Here is a 21,636-nt window from a genome sequence, read left to right as displayed (position 1 = left end):
TTCAAAATGTTTATTTTAACTATTGTGCTCTATAATACAGTATACGAGCCACTGCCACTAGCAAAATGCATAAACCTAAAACAGTTAGCATTGTTACAATACCACAGAATTATAAAGGAGGATGTCATCATATAAAGACAATGGTAAAAGGACTATAAGGCCTAACCACCCTCCCCTTGGTAAGTTGAAGTTTATTATATAAAGGAAGATCTCTGGGCTTTGTTAGCAGACCCCATACCTTAGAGCCTAGATGGTAGATTTCCATCATAGGAACAGCATTGCTCTGCTCCAAGGAAAGGTTTCTCTCCAAGTGTCTGTGTACAACATGCATCCCCGTAATATCAAAGCACGAGTCTTCAGCAGTGCAGCTGTGTTTAGCATGTTTTGTCTAGGTGCTAGACCCTGACCAGAACAGAGTAACAAAGGGCATTTTTATCAACCTTGTACATCGTGCTCAGACTAAACTCCAAGGAAAAGCAGAGAACCTAGAAAGCAGACAGTTCTCATGTGAAAGGCACAGAGTCTTGCTAAATAAAGTCATGTAGTAACGTGCACAAAAGCAGCAACATGGCAGCAGAGCTCATGCTAACTTAGCAATGTCGAGAATGACCCTAACGGCCATATAACAGTTCAAGGAGTCCTACCTTTTTGACTGCCCACAGGGAATGTGATCTTTCATTAGTTTCTTAACCTCGCAATCAGGCTACCTCAAACTCTCACTGTCGCTCTATCCACTGTTATCATATTCATTTTTTGGAACCCTGGGCAAGGCATTATAGTGATTTTTGAGAGGCACTTTCTGAAATATTAATATGCAGATTAATATGAGGCCTTAAATTTGCAGATATTGAGTAATAAAATTAATATTTCGAATAAGGGGTAAAATGCCACAAGTACACCTGAATCATACCACAGTCATTACCCAGGATCCTTATATATACATGTCTTAAAGTTGCTTAAAGAGACCCAACAGCTTGTGAAATGGTAGCCTGTTTGACTAAACAAAGATTTTAAATAAATATTTCTTAAATTTTTTCAGAACATAACAAACTAATGTGTACAAGACCATAAGCCCTGGAAGACTTCACTCAGATAACAGTAGTCTGTTAACATAATAGTGGTTCAGTTAGTAGATATAACAGCATCAAGATGTACATCAAATCAAATACACAATAATAGAAAGAAGCGCCAATGACTGAGCCGCTAAAGACTGAGCCGCCAAATACTACATATTGAGCTGCCAAATCGATAGCCACTAAAGTGAGCTGCCAAAAAGTCAGCCGACAAATATTGAGCCACCAAATACAGAAGCCAAAAACAGAACCATCAAAAATAGGAGGGTTAAAGACAAAACTTTAGGGGAGAACCAAATCATGAGTCGACACAAACACAGAGCCGACACAGACGGGGATAACAAAAAGATCTTCCAAACACAGAGCCACCAAAATGGTAGAGTTGAAGCCAAAAGGTTAGGGGAGAACCAAACTAAAGATGCCAGGTCTAACAGACAAAGAACCAACCCTTCCACACCCAAAAATAAAACAAGCCATCACAGCTGGTAGTAGTAATGAAGGGGCAACACATCTAACTACCTTGGAATATAAGTTTAGAACTATCATAATAAACCCAAATAAAGAGTAGGTGGTGGCATGTGTCTATGCCTCCCAAAACCTAACACCGGTCTCATTCAGTGGATTATTGTGCGGCTTTGAATTTACAGTAGCAGTTCTGCCATTGCTGAAGCTTCAAGTACACTATTAGGGCTGCCCTCAGGAGGCGCAGGTTGAGCTTCTTCCAACCAAGCATCTGCATAACAACTATAACACAAATTCCAAAACTTGCTAAAGCCAGGCATTTTCAAAAGAAAAACACAGTTGTCATTTTTACCTGGCAAGGTATTTGCAAATACTTTTTATCAAGACAGTCCTTAGACCATACCAAACTCAAACCCAAACAGTACCATATCCACAAAGAACCAAAACAAGCTCACCTGATATCAGTAGTACAAATGAACCGGTCCTCCACTGCTGACTCTTCAGACCAAACAGTCAGAGCCAAGGGTTTCGCAATTTAGGACTCCAGTCGGGATGACCACTGGGCGAGGCACCGTCCGGTAGGACGGAAGGGGCAGCTGCAATCAACAGACACTTGTTGGAGGGATCCCTGAACCGTCAGTCCGACCCGACGATGTCCTCGGCCTCCCCCGTCTGCGGAAAGGGGATGGATCAATCACCAGAAGGAGTCCCTGTTCGGGTGCCAACTGAAGGAAGTGACCCATTAGGGCTACGCGGGTCACTAATGACCACCTCTCAGCCTTCTGTAATAAATGAAGAGCCAGTCAGACTGTAGAGAATACAAACCAAAGTTGTTTATTCATATACATTCAGAGTGGAGCCCCATCTGCCCAGTCACAAGGAGTGCTGCCGAGAGGATTAACTTCGACAAGCTTAAAGAAACAATTTGTAAGTTTCGTAGTCAAGCAAAAATGTGCCCACAGTGAAATTTTCCAAGCAGGTGCAGTCAAACAGTGAAATACAAAGAGTAAGGGTTTCAACTTCTCGTATCTGACACAAACGAACATCCAAAGTCGTTCCATTCTGGGCCCGCCACTAGACAAGTGGGAGAGGGCCTCTATCTAGTGAGAAAGGTATGCGCTAATATGAACAGTGCACTCATTACTAAAATATAACAGAAGTGAAGAAAGCAAACTCTAAGGGGAGCATTTCTCGGAATTGGACGAGATCAGTTTCAAACAGCCTAAAATGACGCCTGCAAACAGAATGGTGCAGCGAATGCTAACTCACTTAGAGCACTGCGTAAATACAAACAGTTTCTATTCTAATAGAGGAATGCAACTTGTCCTTCCTGTTGTTTCAAGTAGGGCAGCACATTAGAACACTTCGAGGGGGAACAGAGGCCCCACACATTCCATGTAAGCAACTTAATTTGTGTAGTCATGGTTAGTGGGCCAGGAGAGAGAGGCTAGCCTGTGGGTGCTTCACATCTTCTGAATATCTAATTTCCCAACCGCTCTTGTGCCAAAAGGGGCCCAGGGCAGGGGGAGGCATTACCCAGGTCTGGAGGTATATGGGGAGAAGCCGGTGTCGCATATCAAAGTTGGCAGAGGCTTAGAAGCCTCTGGCCTTGGTATGCTGAATCATTAGCCATCCTGTTGGAGGAGGTGTGAACACCTGCCAAACAGACATTGTTCCTGTCCTCTGAGAACACAGGCTCTTCATTGCAGGGGGTCAGAAACTAGTCTACGGCGGAAAGCTGGAAAATACCAGTCAGCCAAAACACAGAATAGGGCTACAGGTGATCACCTCTAGGGTGCCCTCTGGGTGCATGTCCAAATAAGCTAGATACTGGCATAAGTGCAGATTTATTAAGATGACATGTTTGATACACAACATCATTATTTTCAGTTCAGCCGTTATGTAGCTTGTTAACTTGCAAGGACCAGTACCCAGTACATTTCTTTAAAATGTCCTCCTGATCACTTGAATGACTAGCAATGGAACTAGGCATTACAGGGCCATATCTGCTCATGAAGATGCGCTCTCAAATGTAATATGATGCACCCTGCCTTAGGGCTCTGAAGGACTGCTGTAGAGTGACTTAAGTATAGCACATGCTGTGTACTTTGCCATTACACACAGGGAGTGGGCAATGTCATGTTTTCTAAATTGTTTGTGCAATTTCATGTATCTTGGATTGGAATGGTGAAAGAATGGATGAGAGAATGTAAAGATTAAATGATGGGTATCAAAGAATGAATAATACTAGAACAATGAAAGGATGAATGGATAATTGCTTGGATGAAGAAATAAGGGATCTCTTCTGGAGAGGAGTGTGTCGCCAACTTTGCTTCCTTGGTTTCAAAGCTTTGGTTAACAGGGGGGGCGGGGGCACTTACAGTTTCTGTCTTCTCCCTTATATCACTGATTTGATAAGCGAGGCAGATATGTATCCCACCCATCAATCACCTCCCTCCCCATGGCATTTTTCCAGCCATGACCCAACTGCAGCATGGTTCAATTTGGTACTGTGGTGTTGGCTATGCAATGTGCATCTGCTTCACTTGATGAAGCATTTATAAAGTTTTCATTGCATTGCAAACCAAAAACAAGGTGAGGTTCTCTTCCCTCCCAGTGCCCACTCAGTCACCTCCTAGTACTTCACTCCTTTATTCTTTCCTAAGTTCTGTCCCAACTACCCAAAAAATTGAAAGATGTGTTCTTGGCATGTGCCGCATTATTCTGACCAAGTTATCATTTATATTTCATGGCTTCCATAACGGATTTACAGCATTCCTGTTCAATTTTCTTTCCTTTCGACAATGAATGACTAACCCAAAGCTTAAACAGTGGACACATGATTATGATCAATGACACCCCGCTATTCTATAGCAATCCCTCTAACCTACCCTGCAGGTGAGTAGGTTTATAGTTTCCTTTCCTTACTGCCAAGTGAATGTATTTGTTGGAAATAATTTGTGGTGGAGGGCAAGGCCAGGGAGTACAGTGAGACTAAGTGTTTGATTTGAAGTTTTGCATAAGGGGGCATAACATGCCAAATACAATTTATCTCATTCCTTTAACTGTACTGCAGTGCATCGTTTTTGCCACCATCTAGTTACGGCAGACAGGAAATCCGCATCATATACGTGATGGGTGCAACGTAATATTATAAATCTGCCTCTTTGGATTCAAGGTAGAATTGAAAGGCATTTTGAGAAGAGCAGAGCCAGCTTCAGAGAGTAGCAAATAACCTGACGCACTACAAGTACGCCTCCATTAATTTAGCTCAAGAATACTTGTACTCCATAGTGCATGATGCCTTATTCATTGAGAAAATGTATTTTTCCAAACCAAGTGTCTGTTTAGTATTTTACCAGGAAATCCTTCAAAATAAAAAAAAATAGTGTGCTGTTTATTCTGTCTTTGTTCCATTCAGCCAGTCAGTGCATTTGCCTTTTCTGAGGCATGTGTGGGTAACAAATAGCCCTGTGAGTGTGACAAAGTAATCACAAATTCCAATGGCCCTGGGGGACCAGAAATGTACTGCTACTGTGCCACTATATACTTTTAAACAGCTGCTTTGCAGAAAGCATTGTTTACAAATCGTCTTTTTGCTTTCTTGATATACCTACTCCTGCTGGTCGTATGCCTACATGGCAGGAGATAGCAGCCCAGTTGGAGGAAATCAGGGCCAAATTCTGATAGCTGGTTGCCCTGTAGGTGGACAATGAGGCAGATGCTGCAGCCCTGGGGCCCCAGACAGCTTCCAGGAAACATAGCCAGTGACACCGGCAGCTGGCATCTGCATCCACCACCACTGCTACCCCCTTCCTACTCCGACTGCCTATACCAGTGCCACGTCCTGCAGCACCTGGCACAGCTATACTGTAGGATGAAATAGATGGAGGGTAACCTTGAGGAGAAAAGAACCAACATGGAGAACCCCTCTTTTAGACCTTATTTTGGTTGGTGGGATTTTCATTGTGGGCGGGGCGGAGAGGGTGGTAACTGGGATGGGAATAGCTTGGAATTTTCTTTGGACATTGGTTGTGGACGGGGTGATTTGTTCGGGGAGAGTGCTGGGCCTTTTGTGGGTTGAGAGGGTGGATTTTGTGTTTGTATGTTATATAATTTTTTCTCGCGCAGCCTGCCTGTTGGTAAGCAGGTTATCAAAGTGTATGCATACCAGTTAGTTATACCTTGGTCCTACAACCCTCTGTAATTATATTATTGATTGAACATTAGGGGGGTAGGGTATGTACCCACTGTATAAAACAACCTAGATAAACAAGAAACGTCAAAGTTGTGTAGTTCTCTGCAGTAGAAGTTAGTTTTTTACTAAAGAAGTTCACTTCACTCCTGTTCGCTTACCTGAATAATTGAAGCGATGGCTGCTACCTCTCTCAATCTTCAAAAACTTCTTGCAGGGTTTCCCAAGTTGCCTTCTTAATAATGATGGTAGTGGTGGTAGTAGTAGCAGGCTAGTGTGCGAACAGGGAAGGGATCACAACAAGCAAGGTCTCACTCCCCCCTAGGTGAGCACCAACTGTAGGACTGACCAAAATGATTTTCCATCAGAGGCAACTAAATTGAAAGAAAAATAGTGTTAAGTTGGTTATATATTTATATTATAGCTTTACAATTACTATTAATTAAAACAAAAGTTACAGAATACTTCTACATTCTAACTCCCTACTCCTAATAAGCAATGTTTATTAGAATGGATTGCTCTGGTATGTGAATTAGACATTGCTGTTTAATCTGATACACCTCCTCTATCATTGCCTATGTATCTTTTTCAACCTGGATATCAAGTCTGAGATGTTGACTTATTTTATGATTGGCCCTGTCATTGTTCTGTTTTGTCATGTGCCAAATGCAATATACAGATCGAGTCCAAAACAATAGTTACAGAATCCTTGTGTCAGGAGAAGTGGGATCAGTCTTGTAAATCGAGATATCTTTAAAAGTAGCCCTGCTAGGGGATGATAAAAGGATAGGCATGGGAGGGAGGCAGGCATTGTCTACAAAGTCCTTGATGGGAATGGGGAGGATTTTTCACTAAACTTTGGTCCAACTCTGGCCAAACATGTGCATAAAAATGGTGAGGCTGCGTAAGTCAGATACAATCTTCCACGAACTACATCCTTATATTTGGCAAAGCAGTTTTTTTTTTTTAAACTTATTTTTATTGCCATTTTCACATTTCATACATTGTACATCATTCATATTCTTCAAGTGGTCGTGTCCGATCATACATCCTGTAAGGATACTTAACAACTGTATTGATTGATGATTCGTCACCAGGAAGTTTGGCAAAGCAGTTTGGCGACAAATAATACAAGTTCTGTGTGTCCCTACTCTCAGTCAAAAAAGTTGAATTAGTCCTCAAACTCATGTGGTTCACCGAGAGGTTGGTCATCGTGATCTAACATACTCATGTCTGACCAATCATCCTCCTGTGTTATTTCAGGAGCGGTGTGATTGTGTGGTATGAAATATTGGTTAATTTTGATCATGGTTAACGCTCCATGTTTTGAGGTGAGATACGTGTCCTCCTCATTGTGACAACTGTGCCAGCACCACTGAGCACATGCTCAGAAGACACTGGCCACCAGACAAGCCAGAACGTTTGCCAGCCTGCTGAGCTGTGATATTGGCCTATCTTCCCATACCAATACACCAATTGGTTTGGATCCACATATACCTCTTGGGTCATTCTTTGAATGGTCATTGGTGCTGCCACGTGCTCATTCTCTTGCCTCCGCCTCTGCACTGGACTTAAGCCCTGCATATTAAAACCAACCCAACAAAGAGCTTTTGGCCAAATGTTGCATTCCTGTTGCTGCAGCAGCTGGTATTACTGTTGCTGGTTTTGGTCGCTGTGAGACAACAGAACTGTCCACTCTGGCAGTCCAAGGCAGCACCACTGATCTTGTGCTAAGGGGTAGGACTCTAATTTCCAGCTGATGTGCTAGGTCTCTAGCTCACTAAACAATCAACTTTTTATTCTGAAATATCCCCTTCTTAAAAAGGAATGAAAGTGAGCAGTATTTTTTTGTACTGTGCATAAAGTATTGCGGTAAAGATGTACTTTATGGATCAACAGTGACTCTTTGCACCCTAGTATTGTCAGCCAAGCAAAAGATTACACTCTGAACCAAATTATGCACATCTTCATTTACACATGTGAAGCTTTCAGCCACCATTTTTAACTGGTCCTGTAGCAGATGCAACAATGGTATAGCTTGGCCCATTGTACAGTCCTCCTTGCTGACTTCCGGTGTGATAAACCTGAAAAGGAGGTAGCCTTTTTATCAGGCATTTAACTAGGCCCCATTTGTCCATCACAATGGACATGTTTTTCCCAATTGCATCCCCTCCTCTTTCAATGACATACTCATTGATCGATTCGTACTGCTCAAACAGATATTGCAACATGTAATAGGTCGAGGTCCAACCTGTTGGCACCTGCTGTATGATGGCTTTATCTGGCATTATATTTTCATGCTGAATGATCCTCAATTACCTCCGGATTTAAAAGAATGGCTGAAATGAGGGCAGATTCTTCTGTAGGTGGTCAGTAAGTTGCTGTCTCTTTTTAGAAAGTCCAATGAGGTTGATGCAATGTGCCAAACACAGGACCCTGAAATAGTCACCAGCTGCCTTGGCATTAACAATATTACTGCCATTGTCAGTGGCAGAAATTCTAATTCTGAGACCTGAGTCACAGCCATTTAAATACCTTGCTGGTAAAGTCTTCCAAGATGTTTGTAACAGTATAGGTTTTCTCCATGGCAAACATGGCTACTGTTGCATGCCAGCAAACACCCTTAAAACGTTGTTCAGTGCTGAGACCTAGAAATGCCAGTTGCCTAACCCCCAATAAAGAAACACACATGTTATCAGTGGCTTGACAACTGTTCAATGTTTGTCAGATGGATACAGTGAACAGCAATCTAATGCAAAGCTTGTCCAACCAATTGCAGCACATCGTGGTGGAGCGCTGGAACAGCAACTCTGGAAATATTGGTCCGGCTGGGAAACTTCCATTTCAGGCAAATGGTAGTCACAAATTCTAAAATAAAAAAAGAAAAGAAGAGAAAATGGAGGTCTAGTGCTAGCATTTTAGCCAGCTTCCCATTGCACAAACCTACAGTTAGGTGGTGGCATTCATTGGTCCCTTACTGCCAAAACATACCCATATAAGTAGCCTGGATTTTTTCTCTTTTCTGGTGTCACTGATGCAGGAGACTTCCGGACAGGGCCAGCTTTATCGCTGGTGGCGCCCTGTGCGACAATGTTTGCTGGCGCCCCCCAATGACCACTTCCGTCAGGGATTCCCTCACTACCACCCTTCACCAGTGCACCTCAAGTCTCCGTAACTACTTTCTCACGGATTCATTAAATTAGTTTTATAGCACCACTCATACCAGTGTAGGGTGTCAGAGCGTTTTACATCACACATATTACACAGAGACAATCAATCCAGTGCCATAGCTAGCCTTTTAGCCCCCGTGGAGGTCACTGCGTTTTCCGCCCCGTGGCAGTCGACTGGAAGGTGGGGGGGGGGGATAAATTACTACCCCTACATGGCAGGTATGAGCAGGAGAGGCCGCCGCCACCAAAACTCATACCACCTGGAGCAGACCATCCTTCCCTTCCTTGCAATGCCACTGAATCAATCATACGTGTGTTAATCAGTATGAGAAACATTACATAAGACAGAGGACCACAATAGGAGCCATGTTATCCATACTTGTAGGCAGTATAGTTTGAGTGCTTGGTCTAGAGAAGGACAAACTTAGAATATAAAACTGAACACCGTGGTTGGGGGTTCTCTTTAATAATAAGAATTGATTTCTGCCCCAATTAACCCATTTTGCAACATTAGGATAATAAAATACGGGGGATAAAATCGTAACGCTCTAACCTATACCATGCAGTTTTCATGCAGCTCTTTGATGACAGTTAATTGCTCACTGTTCTAAATTAGGATTTTAACTTACAAACTGCAAGTAAGAATAGTATATCTCTGACAAAAGCAGTAACCTACTGACTTTTTTACATTATATGCTCTTTGTGATGTGCATGGTATACGTTCTTTGCAGCAGGCACATTAGCCTTCTGTGCTACCTTACGATGAATCAAAACTTACACAAGTGAAAGCTCCAATCTCTCTCTCCAGAAAAATCATTACACACTGGAGTTATCGTGACATGTTTATTGTTGCCAGAAAATTGCTTGAAGCAAAGAATGCGGCAGCAGGTGCATTTAAAACTATAATATATGTTGCACTGCCACAGAGCCAGCCCTGCCTACAACTTACTTTGTTTCAATTTACAAACTGAAAGTGAAGTAGACTATCTCTAGCAATCAAGGCAGCAAGAAGACATACTGATTGTGCGAGAAGAGAGCAGGGCTCGGCTCTATGTGCTTAGATCAATCAAATGAAATTCCCAAATGTTAACGCGAAACCTTGTATTTTATTTTCTGACTCATAAGCAAAACAAATGTTTACTTTTACTGCAGCTCATGGGTGGGCATAAAAGTGTGCCTCCTGGTCTATTTAACACTGTCTTATGTTTCTAGGAAGATTAACGTCCTGGAAAAGAAAGCTTGATATTCAAAAGTGCAGGCTTTTGGGCAATGCGACTGGCGCTGATTTCAAGAGCCCAAATGGCGCCCCCTGACCTTGGCACCCGGTGCGGTGGCACCGCTCGCACCGCCCAAAAGCCCGGCACTGCTTCCAGAGAGAAAAGGAGGTGGTTAACTCAATGTGCGTCTTGGGGCAGTCACTGTTAGGTGCTGCTGTGGTATTACCATATGACTTATCGCCCTTACGAGGTTGCTGAGGCGGATGATACTGGTGCAGTGCTGGGGATAGGGGTGCTTTGCATAAAGAGCATTTCACCCTCTTCTTTCTCATCACCTTCACCTCCCATTGATCGAAGCCGATTCCCCTCATCACCAACACCATCTGAAGCAATTATTTTTACACTGCACCTCACACTGGATTGTGTGGTATATTTTTCCATACGGGATGTTTGTCCTCCAGTACCATAGTGTGAATCAGGCTTCCCTTGATGAAAATTGTGTGGCAAATAGAGCATATTGAGATGTTATCCTCCTGCTGATCATTAAAAACGTAGCAAACTGGATTGGAGAACTTTCAGTGGAGCAATGGTGCCATTGCCAATGGCTGAAGAACAGGAGGTAGGCGGGGTGTCTACGATTGGCTTTCTGCAGTGCATACTTCTGAGATAGTGGAAGGATGCAGGTCTCAGAGGGGGCCTTATAGATCTGGAAGCTGGCATTGGTGGTGCTACATCCTTCGGAGCAGGTTGAAGAGGAGTAATGTTGGATCTTCTGTGGGCCAGCTTCCACAATGACTAGCTCATTGTCATCCTCACCTATTTCCAGAATTGTGAGGCTTTCAGGTATTTTCCTTTTCCGAAATCTTTCCTGGTAAGTTTTGGACTCAGCCAGGGTCCAATCCATATCATCATAAGGGGGCTTGGAGAAGATGGATTATCCTTCCTTTTTCTTGCGGGAGATCTAGAAGCCAATAGTTCTAAAATAGGATGTTCTTCTTACTCAGCAGAAAGCTCAATATTCTGTCCTAATCAGAAAGATCTATTACTGGCTGCAGCTGCTGTCCACTGTGCTCAGTTTCCTGTCACGACTTTACAAAACAGAAACCCAATTCAATATCACTGCTTGGCTGTGTCACCAGGATTGCTTGGCTGCCTCAGTGGGAGGCATAGGCTTGAACTTAGGTTGGGGTGGTTCAGTCGTTATGGGAGTGCTGCTTCCAGCTTGATCCCCGGTAGCCGGTGCAGCAGGCACAAGCTTGATGAAAAAGATTGTGGCCGTCCCGCCCGTGGTGGAAAGCTGCTTCTTCTCACTGGCCACTTTCTTGGCAGAATCTTTCTTTGGGGCCATCTTAAAGCAGTCAGTTGGCAGTGACAATTAGCTGCACAAGCGGAAGAGATTGGAGGACTCAAGTCACGTGTTGTGTAGACATGTACATTTGTACAGGCCTTCTGTCTGGCAGTTCTCTGGGTGATGTCTCTTGTACACCTAAAAGCAAACAGGCAACAAAAATAATTAGTTAAGAGTAGCATTGTTGCAGTTTGGAACAGTACAGACATAGACAGTATAATTTAGTGTGGTTACTTAATTTATTTTCCTAAATCATTACCAACAATATAGTGTCCATTCCAAAGTCAAACCACACCACCATAACAAATATTTTATTTCCAATCAGCGTAAACATACAGATGTAAATGTTTGCTTTATGTGCATCTAAGCCAGGGAGACACCTGTGGTGGTCAGGGAGGACCAAGGGAAAAAGGTACAATCCTTATAAAATGACTACTGGTATGTGCCTATTGCAGGCAAGGGTGTCCAGGGGGAAATAAAATAATCCTTACAAAAATGTATTCAATTATGCGGCTGTGCAGCTATGGCAGGTAGGTCGATGGCAAAAAATTTAAAAATAAAATTTTTATTTAAATTTAATAAATAAAACACAAGAAAATGATTGTGTTCTAGGGACTATGAGAATCCCATTGGGAGGATAAAGGTGCAAGTACAAAAATGCATATAATATAAACAAATTCATAATCATAATATACATAGAATACAATAAATATTAAACTGATCTCAGAGAAAATAAAAAATTGGACAAAAACAAATAGGCATAGCCTATCAATCGCCCTAGAAAATGGCTTTGATTGAAAACTGGAAAAAGTTAACTAAGAGTGGCTGCATATAATGGCTGTCGTCTAAATGATCAAACAGCAAGTAAGGAGGCATGGCTACAACAAGGAACACATGAAGGCCTATGGCAAAAGCACACTGTCTGGCTACACAAAATGGCCACCGACCACATGGTCAAACAAGCAAGAAGACTTGGAAAAATGAACACACGCATGCCTACGGACACAGATTACACAAAATGGCCCTTGCCCACATGGCATGCAGAGCAAAGACAAACAGTGGCCTATGAGAAACATACCCACACACTGGCCAGACAAAGGAGGCATTGGTAACACTGAAGAACACTACCATTAATTCAGCAATCCCAAAAATGAAAAATAACTGAGCTATAAAAATTATATATCACACATTGACACATCCTCCAAAGGCACCTATAAACTTTTCGCAGGAAAAAAACTTGAAATACGCAAAGAAAAATGGCCCAAAAAAAAACTAAACGCATTTTTCATTTAATCCAATGCCAACCCTGCCTCAAATGATGTTTTAAACATATTACAGAAACAGTTACTTGCACCTAGGGCTAGTACTGAGTCTACAGGCTGGATGGCCTTTTGGCAGACTAGGCCACATAGTAAAATGAAAATATTGAAATATTTATTAACAAACATGTTGAAAATGTACTGAACTGTGCAACATTTTTCCTTTAAAAAATATCAAAATGAAACACACAAAAATAACTAGGCCTCTACTGAAACTGCAGGTCTCCCACCACAATAAGTTTTAAAATTAAACTAAAAGAACAAATAAATGCTGGCACATGCACTTCAAGCAACGCCCTTCTACAACGGTTTAGCTTACCTGTAATATCACAAAAACAAAACCCTTACATCCAATTGCATATGCACCATACAGTGATCCTGCCAGCTCCAAATGAAAAAATATATAATTCCAGATTTGTGACCAGGAGATGGACAAAGCTTCCTGTTCCTGCTAGACAGGAACAGGAAGTTGGAGTTTCTGGGACACTTCATTCTTGTTGAAAAGAAAAATACAAAAAGGCTTCATGAACTAACACAACTTGAAAGGTGCATTGGACTAGCACACCAAATTGAAAACGTGTTTGAGGAGATTTAGCTGCTCAAAGAAAACAATCTGCTCAAGGAACATTCAAGGTCCTTGGCACTCTCCGCATCACGAAAAAGACGTCACAGACACAATCTCATGAACACTCACTAGTGGCCTGCTAGTCTTGTGGCTCTTGCCAGCACACACCAAAACAAGTTTGCACCAACAGAACAAATTTCCACCACACTCTGTAAGGCGGAATTTAGTGGAACTCCTTCTTACATGCATAGTGCAGAGTTCCCAAATTCAACAAACATTGCAAGCGGAGTGAATTTATCCACCCACCCCTAACTCTCACATGTAATATAATGCACCCTGCCATAGGCATTTGAAGCCTGCTGTAGAGGTGGCTTACAAATAGTGCATGCAGTGTACTTTGGCGTTGGACACAGGCAGTTGGCAATGTCATGTTTTCAGAATAGTTGGAACCATTTCACTCCTCCAATAATGGCAGTCTGCATGCTGCTTGTGTGGGGGTCCCTCTGGGTGGTACAAAACATGCTGCAGCCTTTATGGACCTTCTTTAGCACCCATGCACTGGGCACCATGGGTAACACGGACATACAAAGGTTCTAAGGTACTTGCAAATTGGGCTACGATTAACATCATTTGACCTGCCATTTGACCGATGCCCGGTGGAGCTACCTGTTAGCTGAAGAGGAGATGGGCTGTGGATCCCCCCTCGGCCGTCATCTACCCAGCTGGACTTTGGGCAGACGTCCCTTTGTCTCTCGGTCATATCTCCCTCCTACCCCTTCACCCTACCCCCTTCCCCCTCTACGCTCCCTTCTTCTTGCTTTCTATGCCTTTAATGTTTTGCTGTTGAGACCTAGCTATTTGACCAATGCCCGGTGGAGCTACCTGATAGCTGAAGAGGAGATGGGTGGCGGATTTCCCCTCGGCCGTCACCTACCCAGCCGGACCTTGGGCAGACTTTCCCTTCGTCTCTCCGTCGTATCTGTACCCTACCCCTTTTTCCCCTTACCCCCTTTCCCTTCTCACTCCACTTTCCTTTTCTTCAATGCTTCTTAAATGTTTTTACTGGTATCATTGGTAACTTGTAACTGATGTAAGTTTGCAACTATGTGGAACCCTATGTAAAGCGATCTGATACCTTCGGATCTAGCCGCTTTGTTCGGTTACTGAGGAGATCGGCCTTGATTCATCCCCTCACCGTCACCTACCCAGCCGGACTTTGGGCACAGTTTTTCTCCCTGTCTCGCCCACCCCCCCATCGTATTTCTGTAACTCTGCTTTTTCCTTGTCTCCTATCTACCTATCTGTTCCCATTTAGCACTCTTTCTTTCTTTGTCTTACTTCCTTTGCTCCTATCCCCTCTCACCTAAATCTTTCCCCTTGCCCGCTACTTCGCCTAGCCCCCTGTCCTTTTGTGCCCTTTGACTAAGCACTCCTTCTACCCTTGTTGGGGAAAGATCCAATATTTATACTCTGGAGTCTCAGCGAACTCGCTGAGAGAGTCCACAGCGCCTAGGGAGCCACTCACAGTTGAGGTATGGTATGGCACCTCTTGCCAAAGCACTCCCTCTCCCCTTTTTGGGGAAGGATCTAGTATGTAGGCCTTGGAGTCTCAGAGATCCCTCTGAGAGAGTCCACTGCGTATAGGGAGCCTCTCGCATCAGAGATGGGGAAATGATACCACTTCCCCTGGGATCACAGCTTACTGGACTTTGGACGCAGCTCTGACTCGTCGACCGGTTTGTGTCCCCGTCACCCTCCCCCTCCTCTTTCCATGCTGTGTCTCTCACCCTCCCCTCCTCTTTCCCTCCTCCATTCTCTGTCTACTTCCCCTGCTCTCACCCCCCCTCCCTTGAATCTCTCCCCTTGCCTGCTTTCTCCCTTACGTATATGTCCTTTTTGTTTGTCTCGACCTTACTTGTCACTATGTTGCCAGGCCCTAATAACTGTGTAACCTTTGTAACGATGTAACCTGCAATTATGATCTGATACTCATGTAAAGCGCTGTAATACCTCCGGGTCTAGCCAGCACTATATAAAACCTTTAAAATAAAATAAACATCACTTAGTTTCAGGGAAAGAGAAGTGGCACTGGGGCCTGGTTGGCAGGGACCCAATGCACTTCCATCAAAAAGCATCAGTGCCAGTGAGCAAAAAGTGGGAGTGACCATGTGAAAAAGGGGCATTTTCCTACAGTGGCCTTTCTTGTGGCTTTGCTCCTGGCTTTCCCCGGGGAATAACAGTCCTCTTGGTGCCATTATGGGGTGCACCCAACACTCCAAGGACGTGGCTGCAAGAGCCTCCAAGCATGGGACCATGGCACTGGCGACTGGGACACAGCATACATGGATGACAAGAGTGATAAACTTTGAGCCACCAGTGACTCTTCTAGGAAATTGTTGGAGGGCGAATTTGACTCCCTTTCCATTGACCTAGGTCTTAACTGAGAGAACTAGCAGAAGATCTCAGAAAGGGTCGCTATCCTGGAGACTAAGGTGCAGACCCTGACTCCAGCTGATCATTGCATTTCAGCTCTTGAGGTACAGACTCAGCACCTTGTCACTTGCTTAGATGATCAGGAAGGACAAGCTAAGAGAAACAATGTTTGCATTGTGGGTAACCACCCCCCCCCGCCCCGCCCCGCCCCGCCCCGCTCCACCAGACGGTCTCTCCAAATTCAGGAGGGTTGAAGGCAAAATGTTTGGGAGAACCACACAAAGGATGCCAGGTCTAGCAGGCAAAGAACCAATCCTACCCCTGCAAAAAAAAGTTTCTTATTCAGTCAGTTGCCTGCAGGCAAGGATCAAGCCAAGATCTAAAAAACACTCAGTAGCCTTCCTAGCCACTGATCATTCATGGAGTCTTAGCAAGCAATTGTGAGGAAATTCTATAACTATGGCCTCTCAAACCACCTGGAGAACTGTTGTCCAGTAGAGCAGTAAGAACAGGCATGAGCAGACCATGTGGAAAAGAAATTTGTGTCAGACGGACAACCTTGGGCACTCGCAGGGAACATAGCGGGTATGCTTCAGGGAGTCAAATAAGCCAGATGAAGGTAAAAGAAATCAATGAGTTTGAAGTGAGCATTTTTAGATACTAATACTTTCCTACAAGAGGGGTCAGAGATCGGAATCCCCAAGTTCTCCTCCCAATGTAACCGGAGGGTTGTGTCAGTCGCATCCCCTCCAACAAAGCCCTATTAAGTAACATGATTGCTTTTGTCCAACCCATAGGGAGGAAGAGATGATGCAGGCATTCAGGCTCCAGATGTTCCACAATGCCGGTAGCCCACCTCTCCTGTACCCTGCCAGTCAGGGCACCATGAAATATGAAATGGCCCACCGAGATATCATAGGTCTTGGAGTTCCAAAAAAGGAACTATTTCTCCCCCGCAGAAAGATCATCCAGGACCTCAATTCTCCCCCCTCTTCCCCCACAGCTAGGGTCATGACCCTGGGTGACCCAAACTCCAAACAACCAAAATTAGGAAGTTCAGTTATATGGAGGGGGGAGGTCAGTGTAGAGAAGCTTTGGTGACCTGACTACGGGTAAACCCAGGTCCATGTCAAGCATAGTAGCATATAAGAACTCTCAGTAGAGTGAGCCTAACCACGCCTTTCACACATCAACAGAGATAACTAGTGCCTCTGGTGGCAGCTGCTCCTGATGGTGTATCACCAGGAACAATTGCCCGATGCTAGGTTTAGTGCTATGTGTGGGAATGAAGCCTGTCTGGTCAGGAAGAACTAGAAGGCAAATATGTGAAATAAACGAGTCGCCAATATTTTACTCAAGATCTTTTAATTTGCATTGAGCATGGATGGGTGTGGTAAGAATCAAGAAGAGGGTTCTTATCCTTCTTTGGGAGTGACAATGGCAGCCTCTCGCAGTGAGGGAGTAAGGTTACTACACTGCTGGGAAATTATTGAAAAGCACCACTAGTCTAAGAACATGGTCCAACGCGAAGGCCGCATAAAGTTCTATTGGAAACCCATCTAGGCCTGGCTCCTTACACCTCGCCAATTTCCGTAACCTCTACCCATATCTTCTGTTCTGTGATAACTGCACCCAGTTGATCAGCCACTTCCAACTTGAGGGACACTAGAGATGCATACATATAGTTAAAGATAATACTGCACCAACACCTAGTTGAGCTCCTGTGTGAAAACATAGTGCCCCGGGAAACCACGGAGCTGGAGTATAGTGTGACCACCACAGACATCCTGCAAAAGCCATGGCAGCATCCTATTACAATGGGCTCTAGTTTAATAAGTCTTACAATTAAAGCAGTGAAGGAGTTCCACTAGCTCAAACAGCCTCTCGCTGCTACAGCGAGTGTTCCTCCCATCCAAAGTCCCTTCCTGCCCACTCAAAAGACCATCTAACACCGCCTACTACTGCTGAATATCCGAGAGCAGCTGAGTGCAAACCCCCGCTCTAGAGATAAAATACCATCAAATCAAGATCTTCATAGCCTTGCATTCCATCCCTACCGACAGAGCTAAACCAGCATTATCAGTCCAGTACTGCTACCATGAGAGGTGCTCCCCCATTAAGACGCCAATCCAGCACTTTTGGGTGATCAAGCCTTCTGAGCGTCAGGTGGGCACACAAGGCCTAGATGAGAATAATCGAAACTTGCCCAGAACGGGGGAGCGTTATTTTTTGCTAAATACTGTAGCCCCACCACAAAGTGTCCTACATGTAAAGAGCCTTTCAAGCTGAACCTCAAGATCATGAGTGGTAGGAGTAAACACGAACCTCCGAGAGTTGAACCCGCCAACTATCTATCAAATCCCACTGTCCAGACCACAAGTGGATTGCCAACGGGTGCACCACGCAAGGAAGGGTTGAGAATTATCAACTCAAACCTGACACAGTCAAAGTCGCCCTCCACCAGTGTCCAATAGGGCACCATAAGTGATAGCAAGGGCACCAAGCTGGTAAGGAACAATGACTGATCCAGGTTTGGCGCATAAATATTTAAGCGGGCTCCATCCCTGCTATTCAGACACGAATACTAGGACATATCGTCCCACAGGATCTGTAACCACACTATGCAAGCAGAAAAGGACCCCAGGCCTGATCCAAATAAGAGCATCCCGTGAAAAGACAGAAGCAGCAGCAGAGTTAGACTAGACAGTTCAGCCCTCAGTCTCCATAATGTGGTTCTCCTGGGTGACAATTTTGCCTTCCAACTGTTCCCTCGAAATGTCCATGGCGGCTAGATATATACACACAAACATATACACACAAACACCTGTTACACCCAGACCATTAATCTAGTTTTTAGTTACTTTTCTCAATTCAGAAAGTTTAGGCTTTCACATTTAGATGGAGAGACCCTTCATTAACTCAACCAAGCTCTCGGGCAGCCTGCCTGTATGTAATCTGCTTTTGTGTGTGGACACCGCAAATTTTTGCCTTTTGCTGGACTATATTTTGTTGGCTTCCGAATTATGTGCACTTTTTCCTTGCTAACCACTAGTAAAGGCGCCTCTGCTCCACTTGATGCAGCGGTTTCCCCAATTTATACATTTAGCCTTCATAGCTCCATAGTAGGCTCCACGGCATATGGTGCAGAAAGTGCATCTAGGGACTGGAAGTTAAATGTCACTAGTGGAATGCAGCACCTATTTTGCCATCCACTACAGTGGTGGTCCAAACAGGACTAAAGACATACCCTGTATAGCCAGATTACTGCAGTGTAAACCCTGCAGTACTACTGGCTAATATGACCCTTTTACAGTAGAAAATATTACTTTTTGGTTTTTTTAATCATCCCTTAGTAGGCCTTGTAGCCCACAACGTAGGGTACAAGGTTTTCAAAAGTGGACTATGTAGAAAATGGTTACCATGACATGAAATGGACAAGCACCCAAAAAACCCAATTTCACTGTGGCAAGCCCATCTATCTTATGTTAAACAGTGCAAATTAAAATATTTAACACATGAAACTCCAAGGGCACACCGAATATGGAGAGAACAGTATGCAAAGACATTTCTTGTTGATTCTCGGTCTAGTTACTTAAGGACCCTGCTATTGTAGTGCCAGGCTTAGATCTTTGGATTTGTTGTGGGTACAGTGCTCTCTTCAAAAATTGAGTTCAGTGGTGAGCACATTAAGATCACCATAGTACCCTCCCCCACTTACTCCACCAACCATAGAGCCAGAGCCAAGCTCATGACAGACACGACTGTCACCATCTTAGATTTGCCCTGAAACTGCAGTAAATTAAACTGGAACTACTTCAAAGTAAGCAGGTCAGGCCTGGGAAGCTTTAATTGGTCAAAGGTAAACTAGGAGTGTCTTCAGGTGTGCTTACCCAAAAGCTGGTCAATCCTACAAAACCAACCTCACGCAGCCTTCCTCAAACACTTTCTCCAAATGCTGACAAGAGGAGTCGTGAAGGAATGGAGGTCCTCCCTCTTGTACCCTGAACAAAGAAGTGAACACCAAGGGTCAGCTGGGTGACCTCCTGTGTGGCTACAGAGAAACAAGCAGGAAGAGTTTTCCCCTGGAAGGGCCCAACTGACTAATGGCACTTGGACTAGATCTTGCCGTCCGCTATCAACACCCTATGAGTCATACCACCTCCCCAGAAGGGCTTTAGAAGTGTACTCCTGTAGTTAGGGCCGGCTTTAGGGCAGTGCAACCGGTGTGGCCGCACAGGGGGCTGACCTGGAAGGGGGGGCACTGACCTTAGGTGGGAGAGGACGCAGTGTTTGGCAATAACTTACGATTTAAGAGCATTTGATGCAATGTTCCTTGTGCGTCCAGATTTCAGGCAGCAATAAAAATGTCACAATGACTTTTGTGATGAATGTTTGTGCTAGAAAGAGATCGGAGTTTTGTCTAGAGGCAGTTTTGACTAGCCATAAAGTAACGCAGAAGGTTAATATGCCTGCTGGAAAGTTCAGTTCTGAATTTTATATGCGAGGGAGGGGCTATGGAGAGATGAGGGGCCCTTTCCCAGGTGGTAGTGAGGAGGTCAAGGAAGGGGGGGCTAAAAAAAACAATAAAAAAATAACAAAAAACAATTGTTGCACCGGTTGTCACCAGCGCTAAAGCCAGCCCTGAACTACAGAGCTGTCTAGCTGTGTATCCCTGGTCACATTAAATGCAAACATGGTCAGAGCAATGACAACAAGGCACATTTTCCAGATGTTTGAACAAACGTTGAAACTTGTCAGACATAAAACTCACCCACGGGTCTAGGAGATGAAGGTGAGGACAGTGTCCTCGATGCTGGCTCTGCAGAATGGGCACTGGTTTAATCCTGGGGCACACCCCGTACACACTACAAGATACCCACAGGGAACAAAAACGATGGAAACCTAGCTGTCCTGGCATATTTTGCACACTCGCCCTTTCTTTAGCTGACACAACTGCTCCTGTACTGTTGCCGGTGTTCCTAAAATATACAACAAAAACGGTTTACTTCAAACCCCAAATCCCCTGGCTGGTTTTTGCTGCTAATGGTTCCTGGGCTAACCAAGTGGTGCACAGTATGAACAAGCTTTTTAAGGCTATTAACTCGATTTTTGGTCTCCCCAGCCAAAAAGGACAGGGGTAATTTTAGCAATGATGAAAAATTTTACATCTCAGTGCATTCTAACTGCAAAATATGGTGCAGAGGTCTGGGGTTTAACTAAGAGCAACAGCATTCAGTGTGAAGAAAAGAGATTTTGGCAAAAACTCTTGGGAGCACCGATTTCTGCTTTATAGTATGTCTGTCACTGTGAACTGAAATTGCACTATATTGAAGATAATATAAAGGCTCGCCCTGTTCTATTTCGGGTAACAATTTGGTAAAACCCAGCAGCGTCTCTCACTAGTGAGATAATAGGAGACTGCCTCAAGTGTGAGAAGGGAAGGGAAACACCGTGGCTTGCCACAGTGAGTGAGAGTTTAAGTAGTGTCAACTATGAACAGCTATTTTCAAAACCAACTGAACCAGATAGTTTGAATAAAAAAGACCTTCGTCCCTATATGCATATTATAGTTAAGTAAGACACGAAAGGGAGGTCAAGAAAACAGCTGTTGTAACCTACATGTCTATTGAGGATGTTTCATATATGCCATCTAGTTATCTTTTAAAACCCATAGGCCGCTGGGAAAGGGAACTCCTCTTTCGTTTAAGGGCAGGCACAGTCAAATTCTTACTCTGTTTCCCCCTTGGGTATAATGCTAATTTAGTTCAGCTGCCATGCCCATGTGACGGCCAGAGTGGGCAAATGATACTCCATTTTTTATCCTTCTGTAAGTATTTTATAAAATATGCAAAAT

The sequence above is a fragment of the Triturus cristatus genome, chromosome 7 (genome assembly GCF_964204655.1).
Source record: "Triturus cristatus chromosome 7, aTriCri1.1, whole genome shotgun sequence".
Lineage (NCBI taxonomy): Eukaryota > Metazoa > Chordata > Amphibia > Caudata > Salamandridae > Triturus > Triturus cristatus.
The sequence above is the reverse complement of the archived record's forward strand: the minus strand, read 5'-3'. Positions refer to the sequence as shown.